This window comes from Lasioglossum baleicum, chromosome 1, assembly GCF_051020765.1.
Source record: "Lasioglossum baleicum chromosome 1, iyLasBale1, whole genome shotgun sequence".
NCBI classification, from domain to species: domain Eukaryota; kingdom Metazoa; phylum Arthropoda; class Insecta; order Hymenoptera; family Halictidae; genus Lasioglossum; species Lasioglossum baleicum.
The window spans coordinates 11,369,486-11,384,447 of NC_134929.1; the positions used below are offsets into that span (position 1 = coordinate 11,369,486).

At 42.9% G+C, this 14,962-nt stretch overlaps 1 protein-coding gene across 4 annotated transcripts in view; it reads right to left on the reverse strand.

Moving 5' to 3' along the window:
• Nucleotides 1-14,962, reverse strand: part of LOC143208836 (rho GTPase-activating protein 20) — a 289,326-nt gene that overhangs the window by 39,903 nt on the left and 234,461 nt on the right. The window lies entirely within an intron of this gene.

A 14,962-nucleotide genomic window follows, 5' to 3' on the forward strand; every position in this document is an offset into this window, starting at 1 on the left:
ACCCAGATCAACCACGCTAATCAGGTGTCGGCCAGAGAGCTGCCGGTTCGTTCGTTAATCGATTCCTAACGCATGACGAACGAGTTTCTAATAGGACGCGAACTGTGTCGCGGCGAGCCGGATTCCGTCGCATTTTATACTATCCCGAGATTTCTGACTTTGCGCCAGCATCTATTATCACGTTACTATACGATTCTTAGGTGAACAACAGGATGAAAATATAGGAGACTCGTCGAGGCTCAGTGTCGCCAGAATCGACCAAAACTGGTCGATTTTTCTTCTCCTCCTTTTCCCCTTCCACTATCCCATTTCAGCCAGAGTTGGGCAAAAATTTAATCAACAATTGACGATTAACTTCATCGATCGATTGCATCAATCGCCGATTTTTCGATGATTTCTTCTTTTAATCAACGATTGACGATTAACTTCATCAATCGATTGAATCAATCGCCGATTTTTCGATGATTTCTTCTTTTAATCAACGATTGACGATTAACTTCATCAATCGATTGAATCAATCGCCGATTTTTCCATGATTTCTTCATTTAATCAACGATTGACGATTAACTTCATCAATCGATTGAATCAGTCGCCGATTTTTCCATGATTTCTTCATTTAATCAACGATTGACGATTAACTTCACCAATCGATTGAATCAATCGCGAACCGAGAAACGGGTTTCCAATCCGCTGTGCCGCCGCAGCCTAAAATTTCAGATCGTTGAACACGTACTCCGGCAATTTATTCGCTCTGCGCGGCGGCGCCCGGAGACAAGTTCTACCGTCTTACGCGCGTGCAAAATAAGAAACGAGCGCGTCGTTCGTCGTTCACGGAGTATTCATCATCCCTGGCAATTTTCGAGAGTGATCGTGGAGTAGAGCGTGGTGTCCGAAACTGGTCGACGCGGTTCATCGGTAATTAATTAGCCGGCGATGCATGGACAGGTAGCAAGAGCGACAGCTAGTCCAGGGGGTTGGTCGTGGTGGTCGTCGTCGTCGTAACTCGCGCGAAATTGATCGTGAAAGAACGGTGGTTAGGCGCAAATGAATTGCCTCGGTCGCGGGAAAAGTCAATCGAGTTTTTACGAGCGTGCACGATGCCTCGCGCGATTATCATGCCTCGTTTTTTACGGGACGGACGAGTCCGCCGGCTTCCACGAAACGCACGTTTCTCGAACGAAAGAGAGAGTCGTCGACAAAACGGAAACGGGTTGCACCGAGACGTTTCCTGCAGAGTAATTAGAATGCACTCGCTCGTACAGTCGACCATCGCACGCACCTATCGATCCCTTGCATCTCGAGCGCGTGACCGTGCGTACGATTTCGATCCCTTTGTAGAATTGTCCCCGGCTACGTGAGCCTGGGAAAAGTGTTCTTCAACCTTGAGGCTTCCCTTTAGGGCTACGTGATCTTTCAATCTTCTTGGGATGAGAAACTGATTCGAAACGGGACCTGCTTCTAGAATAATATCAACCCTCGGTACACTGAGAAAAAAATCCTGTCGTAACAAAAAAAATATATGTTGATTCAATAAGATGTACTATTGAAAATAGTGCCAATATCATATGAACTTATTTTAATATTTAATACTATTGAATTTCAATAGCAAAACTCATTTCCGCCAATCATATAAGCGGATCAAGCTTGACATCAATATTTTCAAAAAAATAAGATATGGCCTCAAACCAATTCCAGTATAAATCAATACATTTCTCAAATTTTTTTGACAACATATCTGATTGAAGGAAAAAGAGAAATATTACAAATAATAATGTACGGTATTGAATCGAATAATATTTTCAATCATTTCATGATAGACAATTCAAATACATCACGATTTGCTTCTAAATTGCATACTATTGAAAAGAGTACATTGATATTCATCGAGGTAAAAAAATTACAATAACACGCGTGTTATTGAAGTAACTACTTTTTTTTCTCAGTGTACCGAATTCTGTCTCAAAGATCCTCTGGTCTGGTCCAAAATTGAGACACGAATGGCTGGAGCATGGGAATGTTCACGGAAACCGGAATGAAAAAGTTTTCATAATTTCTGCGCGACAATAAACGCGATTAACGACGGGAACGATTTGTAACGTGAAATCAGGCGCATTGTGGAGCGAAGAGAGGGTTGAAACCCTCGATAGTTCGTCTTTCGAGACGGGAATCAATCGCGATCCACCTCGCCCCGACAATTCCGCTCGTTTACCCTCCGTTCGGGAATTTATGAACGGGTCCCCGCGCCCCGCTACGCCGCGCTGGTCTTCCATTAATCATCGCACTTGTATTCGCGTTCGTTCGTTCATTCATTCCGAGAAAAAACGCGAGTTTCTCTGCTCGCATTGATTTATGAACGGTGCCGGACCGATCGATCCTCTAAAAGTTCGTCGCTTTCCGATCTATACGACACGGGGAATAATTTGTCCTGGCGGAAAACGCGTTGCGGAGACCGTTCAGACACGGCGGAAACCGCGCGATTTTTGTATTGGATCGTTCGTCCGCGCGGACAGATGTGAGCGAATACGAAGACGCTAATTCACAAAATTGTGAATGTTTTCTCTAAAAATCCGTATCAATGCCATCGATCGGAAACATTCTGCCAGGGGTTGTAAACTCACCGCGGTTTCCGCTACGAATTTTTACTTTGTTTTCTCACAAACAAAAAAAAACTTTTTAAAAAAATATTAAACCGACTTCGAAAAAACGCACTAAAAAGTATAAAATATTTTCCATTTAATAGATGTGAATACACACGAACTTAAATACAATACAATCTTTTCGGAGGCGGCGCAAAATTGAAAATTTTCGACACTGGAAATTACGAAAATCCTTAAATTGTTCTAAATACTAATATATTTATATTTAAATAATAATATATTTGCGCCGCCTCCGAGAAAAGATTGTATTGTATTTAAGTTCGTGTGTATTCACATATATTAAATGGAAATTATATTATACTTTTTAGTGCGTTTTTTCGAAGTCGGTTTAAATTTTTTTTTTAAAGTTTTTTTTTATTTCACACTTTTTTATCTCTGTCAGCCGTCACATTCCAAATCGTAATTTGGAAAAATTATCGATAACGGTAACGACGTGGCGTCTAACATTCAGCGGAGTTCACGACGGTATCACCACCCTACGTTTTCTTGCACGGGACCATCCCGGGAAAATACTCTACAAGATGCAAAAGGTTTCGTTCCGATTGGTCCATCCATCTCGACGTAATCGGTGAACATACATAGAAAAAAAAGCAAAAAAAAAAAAGGCATATACAGATCGAATTGAGTAACCTCCTCCTTTTTCGAAGTCGGTTAAAAACAGCATAGCGATGAGCAGACCAGGAACGTTTATGCAGCAAACTGAGATAAAATAGAACTTAATTTTCCTCGATAATTATTTGCACTGGCCAGGATGTTAGTCAAGAGCAGGATTAATAAAAACATCTAACCTAGACCAAGAGTCGTTCAACGATGCGCGACTTGTAGGATGATCTAATGCACGAATTCACTTTCGCCGGGTATTCCAACGGGAAACAGGTACGACGGATATATAAATTTTCATTTGCACGAGGATTCGCAGTCTATTAATTACCGCGTTGTTAAAGACAGAGTCGAGGGTAGCGCGCGGCAAAAAGATCGCTAGATCGCGACGTTTATCGATCGAGGCGCGCGGTTAACGTCCCTGGTATCGATCTTCGAACGGACGAGCAATTATCCGGATAATTGCGGCTTCCCGAGATGGATCGCTGTGTCGAAACGCATGATGCTGCAGTTTTCGATGCTGCGGTTCTTCCGTGGCAATATCCTTCCGGATGTTTCCCGTCAGTTTCTGTTCCTGAACCGTTCACGCGATCTGCAGGCATTTTCTTTCTGCGATTCGTTCCGAGTCGAATTCTCCTTCCAATTTGACTCTCTCGTATTAGATTCTGCATTTTATGCGCACGAGAATGAACAAGTCGGATACAGCACAGTGAAAACTCGTTGAAAGTCATTAATCTTCTAGTTCGAAATATGTGTAGCACGGTTTTTGAAGTGGGTTGCAAGAATTTCTGTTTTATCGATCACGCCGACCGCACTTGACTTCCTCGTTTTCTTTCTTTCGTCCCTGTTTTCGTCCCAAGCAATTAATTTCATTCCACTCTAACAGTGTACTCGTCGCAATCAGAGGTGAAGAGGAGAGAAACATGTTTTCCGAACCTCTGACGACCTTGTTCAAATCATTAAGAGAAGTGTACAAGTAAATATTCGATCTAAGAAAAACGAGTATTCGGTAGAGGTGTCTACCCGTGACACATCGCGCCGTAAATTCGCGAGCGGGACACCTCTGGGAAGAGCTAGTTTCTTATTGGCGGGCCGCGAACTAACTAATTACGCAAACGGGGCCTGTATCATCGCGATCGAGCGGCGCCACGCCATCCGAGCGATTTCTGATTTATGACAGCCGCTTGCTCGCGCGCGCTTTTCGAGATCGTATCTATTTTTTAATGCAACGAATTGCATTTTTCCAACACTGTGGCACGCACATGTTGCAGAAAGAGAAAGAGGCCAACCGAGAGAGGTACGCGCGTAGGAATTAATTTCAATTCGATCGTATCGCGACAGAGCCAATACCGCATCGCAAAATTTATGAGGACCGGTCTTATTATCGGGTCTCGACGGCCTGGATTGCTCTCTCCTGGACGGCCCGTGGGATTCTACAGCTCAGACTCGTTGGCTGATCTCGCGGCAATTCTCTACAGTTTTGTTTTCGAAATAACAACATTGTACCTTCGAAAAACGTGAAATTGCAATACGATTGCAGGGAAATGTAAGATTTTAGAGCAAACAGAGAGCGGCTGTTTAACATTGCTTAACGCCCAGACCGGACAGAAAATGAAAATTCATACTTATCCTACGCCTACAGTTGCTATAATGCTTATAAATTCGTACAACAAAGAGATAAAATTTGATTTCGCTGTTAAAATGAAAAATTAAAATTTTTTAAATGTTTCCATGTGTAATTTAATTATTTATTTTGTTTCGTAAAGCTTCGGCATATTTTCTAAGTGAGACTTTTGTCATGCGGTCCCTCTTCACCGCATAAAAATTTTCTTTACATATGTCGTGATAAACTATTTATTATAAGTAGCTCTTTATGAAGTTTGTGAATATTTTTTTTATGCGGTTTTTTTTCTGCGGTCCCTATCTACCGCACAGGATCAGGTTTGGCCGTATACCAACACAGCGAAACGAACATTGATAGCGGGCACGTTGGGACTAGAGAAGACGCTTAGAGCATCTTGAGGCACCGACAGCTCTTCTAATTCTCGCGGTAACAAGGCTGTCGCGCTGGCGTAGGATCCATGTTTCACCAGCGGAGAATTCAATGATCGTAGCCGCGAGGGATCTAGATAAGAGACGGGAAGAGTTTTTCTAGCACCTGAACAGAGAATCACTTGGTCGAGGAGAGTCTGGTTCGTCTCGTGCTGCGCTCCGCGCCGGCGGGTTTCAATTTAAATCAATGCCGCCTCGAAAAATCAATCATCGTCCCCACCCCCTGACCGATATATCGCCGGAGCGAAATTTATGAACCGCGCTCCCATTAATCAATACTATCGGTCGCGCGGTCGCGCAAAAATCGCAGATTCATTTCTGCTGAAAGGAGCGCGAGCGAGACCCGCGCATAATTGCATCCGCGGCGATGAGCAGAAAGAGAGAAAGAAAGGGAGGAGAAAGAGAGAGAGACACGCCACGGGACGACGACGGAGAGCCGGGCACAATTTCGATTTCCATACGAGCTCGCAACCGAGTCCACGGATAAGAGATACCGGGGAGGATCATCCCGCACGTCCGGCGATTCCTGATTTATGAGCCGAGGCTGCTTCACAAAAGTCGCTCTGCGCTGCGTTGCGTTGCGCAGCGCTGTGCGCGTGTTCCTGCAATTGCCCTGCCGCAATTATTGCGCCGAGGGACCTCCGAGGATCGGCCAGTCGCATCTTTCAGCGCCTGCTCATCGTCTGTCCCTTCGTCGAGCTCCCTTTGCACTTAACACGGCCCCATCTACGATGAAACTCGCCTCGCATTATCGACCAGTCGAGTTCAGTCGAGTCGGGTCGAGTCTGCCGCGCTGAGATGACAAGTTGAAGAATGAATGTATAGTCTCTGAATAGCTCCAGCAATGCTCAGAGCAACTGCGGATTGCCCTGTGGGGCACTGGCTCTGTTAAACCCGGGAGCAACGAAGCCACGCCTACTCAAGGCATTAGATACAGCGCGCAGCGATGAAGTAATTTCTGGTCTCCAGAGCTCGGTATTTCAGAACATTCAGTCCTAACAAGGGTAGGACCCCAAGTGTCAGACTTCGATTTTGATAATTTTTTGTGAGATGATGGTATATGGACCTCTGATTATGTATGCAAAATATTAGGTGTAGTCAATAGTACTTAATAGTTTTAAAGATTTAAACAATTCAAGTTTCATACCTGTGAATCACCAAACCTGCTTACACCGGCTAATGGAACTTCGAAAACTACAGCTCAAATCATGGTATATTAACTAGGTATGAAACTTTAATTGTTTATATCTCTTTAAAACTATTGAGTAAGTACACCTAATATTTTGCATACATAATTAGGGATCCGTATACCATCATCTCACAAAAAGTTATCAAAATCGAAGTCGGACACTTGGGGTCCTTCCCTTGTAAGTTAAGAAATGGGCATAGATAGCCACGCCCACTTGCAACAGACCACGCCCACTCTGGGCATTAGATGTAGAAAAGAAGTCACTTGCGGTCTCTAGGACGAACTGTTTTGGATTATCGAGTCCTAAGTTAAGGAATGTACTCAAATTACTGTGGAACACTGTCCTGGCTCAATGGAACACCGAAGCCACGCCTACTCGGAACATTATTATAGATACAGAGATGACAGATTGTTAGAGAATGTTGAATCTGGTCTAATAAATGGAAAGCTCGACCAGTCATTAGGATATAAAAAATCGACTTCTCGTGAATGATTATGCTTACACTGTCGTAAAATTTGGAGCTCGTCATCAACGTGAAATGCGTTTCACATGTTCCCCTGGTATTTTCTGCGAGGTGTCAAAGTTCAAACGTTTTATATTCCCAAGCCCTGAGATCATCGGAGAGGGCGCCGGAGAGGTTTAACGGTCGTGGATTCCGAAATCTTTTCTCCGAAAATAGAAGAGGGAATCCTATTTAGGATTCGGCGCTGATTTATGGCCGGTCTTTTATCGATCACCCACGAACCGGACCCTCGACGATAACGAGAGGCTTGTTCTACGATATTAAACTGGCCAGGGAAAAATTCTCCGCAATAACCGGCGCGCGTTTATCAAGAGGCTCCCGTTACAAAAAGCCTCTCCCGCTCACTCCCCTCCCCCTCCCCTCACCTCAGTCTCTCTCGGTAACAAACGAGCCGACGTTTATTTGTGCTGTCAGTTTGTTAAACGTTCGCCGTTGGAACGACGCTCGCCGAGAAGTCGATGCTCCACTTCGAATTTATCGCGCTCGTTATCGGCCGCGGTATTTAAAGAATCGCAAGTTGCCGACGCGACGCGCGAGTGTGCGAAACTGCGAAGCACAACCGCCGAAACCGGCGACAATGTCGACGTTAATTAGCCGCGAGAGCACTTTCTCCGGGCTGGCTCTCCCTCGCGGCAGAAAATTTCTCCGTCGCCGCGAAATTCGTGGACACCGGGGCCGCCGATTCGTTCGCGGCCCGGCCATTAAACAATTAAACCGAACTCAGACGCAGCTGCACTGGAAAATTAACTTACAGGCAACGTCTCGTGATTCCTCGATACGGTAATTACTAGGTTGTTCTCGAACGTTTCAGTTAATTAACCCTCGTGCTCCGATCTCGCTTGTCAGCTTTATCCGAGAGTACGTTTTCTTTATCACTGAATTGCCGATTCGATGCATTTATAATCGACCGAAATCGGCGGAACGCGGAATTCAGCATTAGGAGAATTAGAAAGTGAGATTAGATTTTTCTACAATAAATGAACTTGTTTTTTTGTCGTAGACAATTTCGTGCAAGAGTTATCACTAGACTGCAGATCTTTATGCATTTATGAAGAAACTGGTTCGGTGAAATATAAAACATTTTTGATGTAACAAAGTCATTAAGAGGTGAAATCAATTTTTATTTTATTCCTGCTTTCCACGATCAATGCAGAACTTCTTTATTTTGCATGAAGATCCGCAGTGTAGTTATCACAGTTCGGAACATTTCTTTTCGCCATATGTGCCCCCTGTAACAGTAAAACTTTTCTCTCTAACATTTTCTTCTATCTCTAATCCTAACGGAACTAGTTAGGTGGCCTGTTTGTCGTGAACCACACGGTATATAATATCCTATTTTTAATTAACTGAAACAAGAAGAGCATCACCCAGAAATGGGTGACGTGGCGACCGACGTGTTAAAAATGGTGAAAATCGTAGTTTTACACGACTTTTGATCAGTTTCTGCTTAAAATCCACCGAATCGTACATCTTTCGATGCGTGTCGTTTTTAAGGGCCCAAATAAAAAAGTTTTAAAAATGCCTTTTTTATTTTTGCATGTAACCTTGTAAATTATAATTTTTCGAAAATCTTTATTGCATATCATTTCGTAAACCAATGCTCCTAATTGACTATAAAAAATCAGGTCGTTTGGTACAACTATAAAAAGGTTATTAGTTTTTAAAAGTTGTACGAATACTTTGTACACCCACTGTATGTGCCTGGAATTGAGAAAATTGTCACCCACGAAGAAAATTGACTATCCCATTTGCCACGACCCTCGATTGACAGCGATGTTCAGTGTCGCCAGAATCGACCAAAACTGGTCCCCTTTTCCCCTTCCACTATCCCATTCCAGCACCATGAGCATACTCCAGCATCCCCCACTAAGACCGTAGACTGGTCACGTATTAAGGATGTTCTGGAGGTACAATGGGAGACAAAAGTACAAGAAATTCGAAATCCATCAATATATTGGCAATGAGAGCCATTCATGAGTTTATTTTGCACTAAACTTTTGCGAATATTGTACCCTCTGTAGCTATTATCAGTGGTCTACACTTGTCGCGTTTCCATGCTAGTGAGAGACAACACGATAAATTTGACGTTTTGTAACAGTTTATAATTTTTTTGCTCTGTAACTGTGTTTAGTGAATTCTAATAAATTTTGAACATAATTAATTACATAATTTTTACTACATATAAAAAAAATTGGAGTTTTTAGTTGCGTTTTTTCAAGGTTTAAATAGGGTTTGAAGCGGAATTTTATGAATTTTTCATAAGAAGACGTGTTAAAATGTGCAAACTTTAAGTTGCTATAATTCTTACTTAAACGGTGCAGTGAATCGAACCCAAACTTTGGTAATTGCATTAATTTAGTAAGAATTACAGTGACTCCCATTAATATTCGGACGCTTTAAAAAACGCGATAATCTTTTTAATATTGGTCTATACGATTCAAACTTTTTTCGGAAGCTAGAGCATTTAGTTCACTACAGGATGTGAAAAGAAATTTTTTCGAAAATTGCAATTGGTCGGAATTGTAGATAAAATACTAAAAGATCCATTTTACAACTTTTTATGTGGGCCTATATTGAAAATTTAAAAAATACGTTTTGTGGATCTGTTTCAATTAAACATATCCAGAAAATTTCGTCAAAATCGGCCGACGTTGCAATGAGCTACAAGTGTTTAAAGATGGTAAAAATTGCAGATTTTCACGATTTTTCGGCCTATAACAGCAGTAAATCTAAGAATTCTTACATCTTTCAATGACTGTCATTTTTCCCCGCATCAACCGATTTCGATGAAACTTTCACAATGCATATAACCATCACAGATCTATAAAACATATTTTTCAAAATTACAATATAGGCCCGCATAAAAAAGTTGTAAAATGCAACATTTAGTATTTCCTCTACAATTCCGGTGAAATGCAATTTTTGAAAAAATTTCTTTTCACATTCTGTAGTAAACTAATTGCTCTAGCTTTCCAAAAGAGTTCAAATCGCATAGTCCAATATTTGAAAAGTTACGGTGTTCTTAAGAGTGTCCGAATATTAGTGGGAGTCACTGTATATCTTGTCAAATTTTCAAAAATTTTGTTTTTATATACCTCCAGAACATCCTTAATCTAGTTATCAGACAGGGGGTAAATTCCCCTCGATTTCCTCGATCTGGCGACACTGGGAATGTTTCACTTTGCCCGGCTCGTTAATCGTGTATCGCGTGACGCAGCAGCGACGCAACCCGACGCATCGATGCACCGGAGAGACTGCACCGATTTCGCAGCGTTATGCGCTGGTTTGTTCGACGTTTCATCTTTTCAGCGAGTCACGAGCTCGCGGTCAGGGTTTGCGTCGCATCGCGAGAGCTTTTCAGATGTCACTTACCGGATGGTAGTTCGAGCGTGTCGCGGGAATAGCATCGCGCTTCGGATGTCACTTACCTGCAACACAGAGAGGAAAACAATAGTTAGTTAAAGAGCACTATCGACGAGTTATCCGCGATTCGGTTCCGATCGGTTGCGTTGCAGATTCCGCGACACTGTGCCCGCCATTGTGCGATTCTATCCGCGAGGGAACGTGGCCGTTTCGCATAATCAATGCCCGCCTGTTAACGAGAGTCATCCCGCGACAGAAACGAAGGAAACCGCGGACCTCGGAGACTTTCGATCCCGGAACAGGCGAGGATTTTCATCGAGAAACGAACACCGGGCCTCCCGACAATCATCCTTTGTGCCGCAGATTGTAAACGATCAACGTCCATCGCCTTGGACGACGCCGACCGCTTCTTCGTGGTCTTCCAATCACGAACAACCGACTTTCACGACAATCAACGAAACCCGATGGCGTCTCCTAACGGACCCATCGTCTCAACGTAGGAAAACCCCTGCGTTTCAAGATCGTAACGGTGGCGAGGTACATCCAGTCAGATGTCCTCCAATTCTTTAACCCGTGCATAATCATAATACTTCGCTCATTTTTAACTTCATATATTAAAACAATACAGGAGGGAGGAGGATGGGATACGTTAAGTTGGTATGTAAGGTCTCTCTCTCTCTCTCTCGTAAATATTGTAAACATTATAAATATAGTTTTACGTAAGAGTAAGAGGGGGAAATGGAAAATGGAATCTGTAACCCCGAGGGCATCAAATAAACCTACTATATACTTATTAAAACAATACATTATGCTCCACTTATAATGTTGCGCTTGAAAGAAACATGATCTACAGTAAAGTCTTGATCTAAGAAAAACCCTTGGGTCCGTGCTGTTTCTTAGATCGTGTAGCTCGATTTTTTTTTAAGCGAAGTGTACGATGAATAGACAGCAGATCTTTATGCGAAATACAAATTTTCTACCTGAATTGCAACAAACTACAGTGGAATAGACATTTATTTTCTTTCCTAATATGCTTAATAGGTCGAAAATAATGTAACAGTATTTTTACATTCTTCTAATGTTTTAACTGTTTTAAATTACACCTACTCTTTCTCGTTATAAATGCATTTATTTTCTTTCTTAATGTGCTTAATAGGTCGAAGAAAAATATAACAGTATTTTTACATTCTTCTAATGTTTTAACTGTTTTAAATTACACCTACTCTTTCTCGTTATCAATGCATCAAATCCGCTGTCCAATGACGAATTTGAGTGGCTCGAGGGACATTTGACAACTTGAGGAACATGCGAGGAATATAAGCAATAAATGAACGAAAATATTCTCGCGATAGGCGCGCTTATCAAAACTAAAATCTAGAAAATTAACTGAACCACTAGGTGTTACCGCGCTCTTGAAACGCTGTACGAAAACGAACACGGATTAACGGATACGATGGACGGGAAAATAATCACCTTGACTGTTATGGTCGTGATGCACATGTTGCCAGACGCGTGGCTCGCATATCACTGCTAGAAAGACACGGCTCTGCAGGATCGGGGGAAAAACGATCTCGACGTAAGCACACTCTGCTCCGATTTATTGGCGACTCATCGCTACGGTCGTCGAAAAGAAACAACTCCTCTGGATCAGGAAAAAAGACGATGCCGATCTTCAAAACACACTCGACCGACCCGACTTGGCTCCGATTTATCAGCAACGTTGGCGAAAAAAAATCAACTGTTCCGGATCGGAAAAGAAACGATCTCAATCTTCGAGCACACTTCGAAGGAAGTGACTGCTCTGGATCGGTACCAAAAGATTTCGATCATTCAAGCACACTCGACTTTACTCCGATTTATCATCAATCTTGGAAAAGATGAGAACTGTTGTTCTGAAGGAAAAATGATCTCGATCGCAAGCACAGTCGATACCGATTTATCCCGGAGGCTCGTCGCACTGGTCGTTGATCGAGAAAAACGATTGTTTTCGATTGAAGAAGAAAGAAAAACGATGCTCTCGACGCAACTGTTGGCTCCGATCTATCGGCAAGTGATCACGCGCTAGGCCGGGTTCTGACTGACTTTTCGACGGGTCCGTGTTGTGTGTTACGCGACACATCTGCTCCCCCGTCTCGACGAGTAGGGTAGGGATAGATGCTGGCCCTGCGATTGGTTCGACAGAGTAGAGCACTCGTCGCAGCCCTTCGTCGGGTTCTCGATCTCGAACCCCCGAAAACCCGCGAGTATTTTTATCGGGGCTGCGCGTGAAGTGTAAAGGATCCTATCGGGATCGAGGTGGCGGACTCGTTTCTGGAAATAGACGCGTGAGAAACGCGGAAGGCCGCGCGCGTTCGTTCAAAACCCAGCTCTAGCTGAGCAGAAACAAAAAATAACATGTTCATTAAAGAGAACTTTTATATTCACATTATATCTCACAGTGGCGCCCTTCTCAAAGAATAATGAAGCTTCAGCAGTGGTCTCTTTCCTTAATAATTCTAGTTAATCTTTCTACTATCTAAAATTTCATCCACCCATTTTCCGTCAGAAACGCGTGAAATTCGCAGTCCAGTCATTTCAAATCGTCAACTCGTTCGAGTGTTTTGTTACCAGGCGCGAGCACAAAAGGAGTCTCGGAGGAGCAACAGGAATGATTAAATACAGCAGAGACACCGCGATGCGATAAATCTAACCGAACGGTAGCCTCGGGAAGCATCGCGTAATCTATTTCTCTAGATCTCGTAAATATATGTAGTATATTTAGCTGATTTCTCTCGTCTGTTCCACGCTAATGATCCATCGAGCAATAAACCTCGAAATAAATTGTACAGTCGATCGTGACCTTCGTTCGGCGAGTATTAATAGAGACATCGGTCTAACCAGGCCTCCCACGCTGGATCCGAGGATCTATCGATCCACAGATCCGTTCGTTCAGTACAGGTGGGTTTTATCGGGAAGCGCTCGGGTTTATTTACCGGCTGGTTTTCCCGTGATCGGCTCGAGTTTAATCGATCGACCGATAGGCAGGCCGGTTCACGATCATATCTACGAACGTCGACGGACATTTCGTATTCCCACAGCCGCCGCCGCTGCCGTGCCGACGTAACGGAATCCTAGATCCGTGAACCACCGTTAAACGAGTGCGTGCGATTACAGGGCGACGTAATTAGAGCTGCATCGACGATGCAGTTCGGCCCAATCACACAACCGGTGCATACGAATAGACGGTGATCCTGCCTCGAGAAACGACCTCATTGTGCGGAAAAATATTTTCTCAGCATTTCATATACAGTCACTGACAATTTAAAGTGGACACCCTTAAAAATCGCATAACTTTTTAGAAATTGGACCAAAGGACTTGAATTTTTTTAAGATGTTAGACCGGCTGGTTCGCTAGAGAATAAGTAAACAAAAATTTAATACAATTACAATTGGTAGGAATTATACAAAATTTTTAAAAATGATGTTTTGTCAACTTTTCTATCTGGGCCTGTAACGATAATATACAAAATGCGTTTTATAGATTTCGGTAACTTATATTATATGCATACTGAAAATTTCATTGAAATCGGTCTACATTGCAATGAGAACATACGTTTAAAGATGATCACGTAAGGGCGAAATGCCCTGAAAATCTGCGACTTTCACCCTTAAGCTCTCATCTTTAAACGTATGTAGCTCATTGCAATGTAGACCGATTTCGATGAAATTTTCAGTATGCATATAAGTTACCGAAATCTATAAAACGCATTTTTTAAATTATCGTTACAGGCCCAGATGGAAAAGTTGACAAAACATCATTTTTAAAAATTTTGTATAATTCCTACCAATTGCAATCGTATTAAATTTTTCTTTACTTATTCTCTAGCGAACTAGCCGGTCTTCTAACATCTTAAAAAAATTCAAGTCCTTTGGTCCAATTTCTAAAAAGTTATGCGATTTTTAAGGGTGTCCACTTTAAATTGTCAGTCACTGTATGTGTGTCATTTGATCAATACCTTCAGCACAGTTTGTTCTGTGAAATAGATCAATCAGGGATACGAAAGGTCGTATAAATTACTGGGAAAACACCATTGTCGCGCTTCGACAATCACTCGGATCGTATGGACGTCCGATCCTTGGACAGGAGATTAGCTTCTTCGTCGGAATGCACTAATCGTCCTCCCGTTTAACGACTTCTGTCCGCGAGAGGCTAATTGCCGAAGGCCTCTTAACGACAGCCAAATTGAACCGTAAACTACGCGTCCCAAGTGTGACTAACTTGAAAGGAATTTAAATACAGGGAAGCGGTAAAGTTCGTCCTGCAGGGACGAGCGAGCCCTTTGAAAGGAGCAGAGCTGGGAATCCCTGGAGGGCGAGCGTGAAAAAGAAATGCGCCACCGCCGAGACCAGGAGGACACGTCGAAGGCGTCTGTAAACCTGACGATTTTCCCACCGTTTTCCTCGGACTACACGTGCAGCTTGTTTGTACAGTTGTCGCCGGGTCCTATTGACCCTTTCGCGGTCGACTCATTTTCTTCGATTCGGAATGACGTTCGAACACCATTCGCGAATCGACCTCGGAGCGAGCGAGCTGCGTC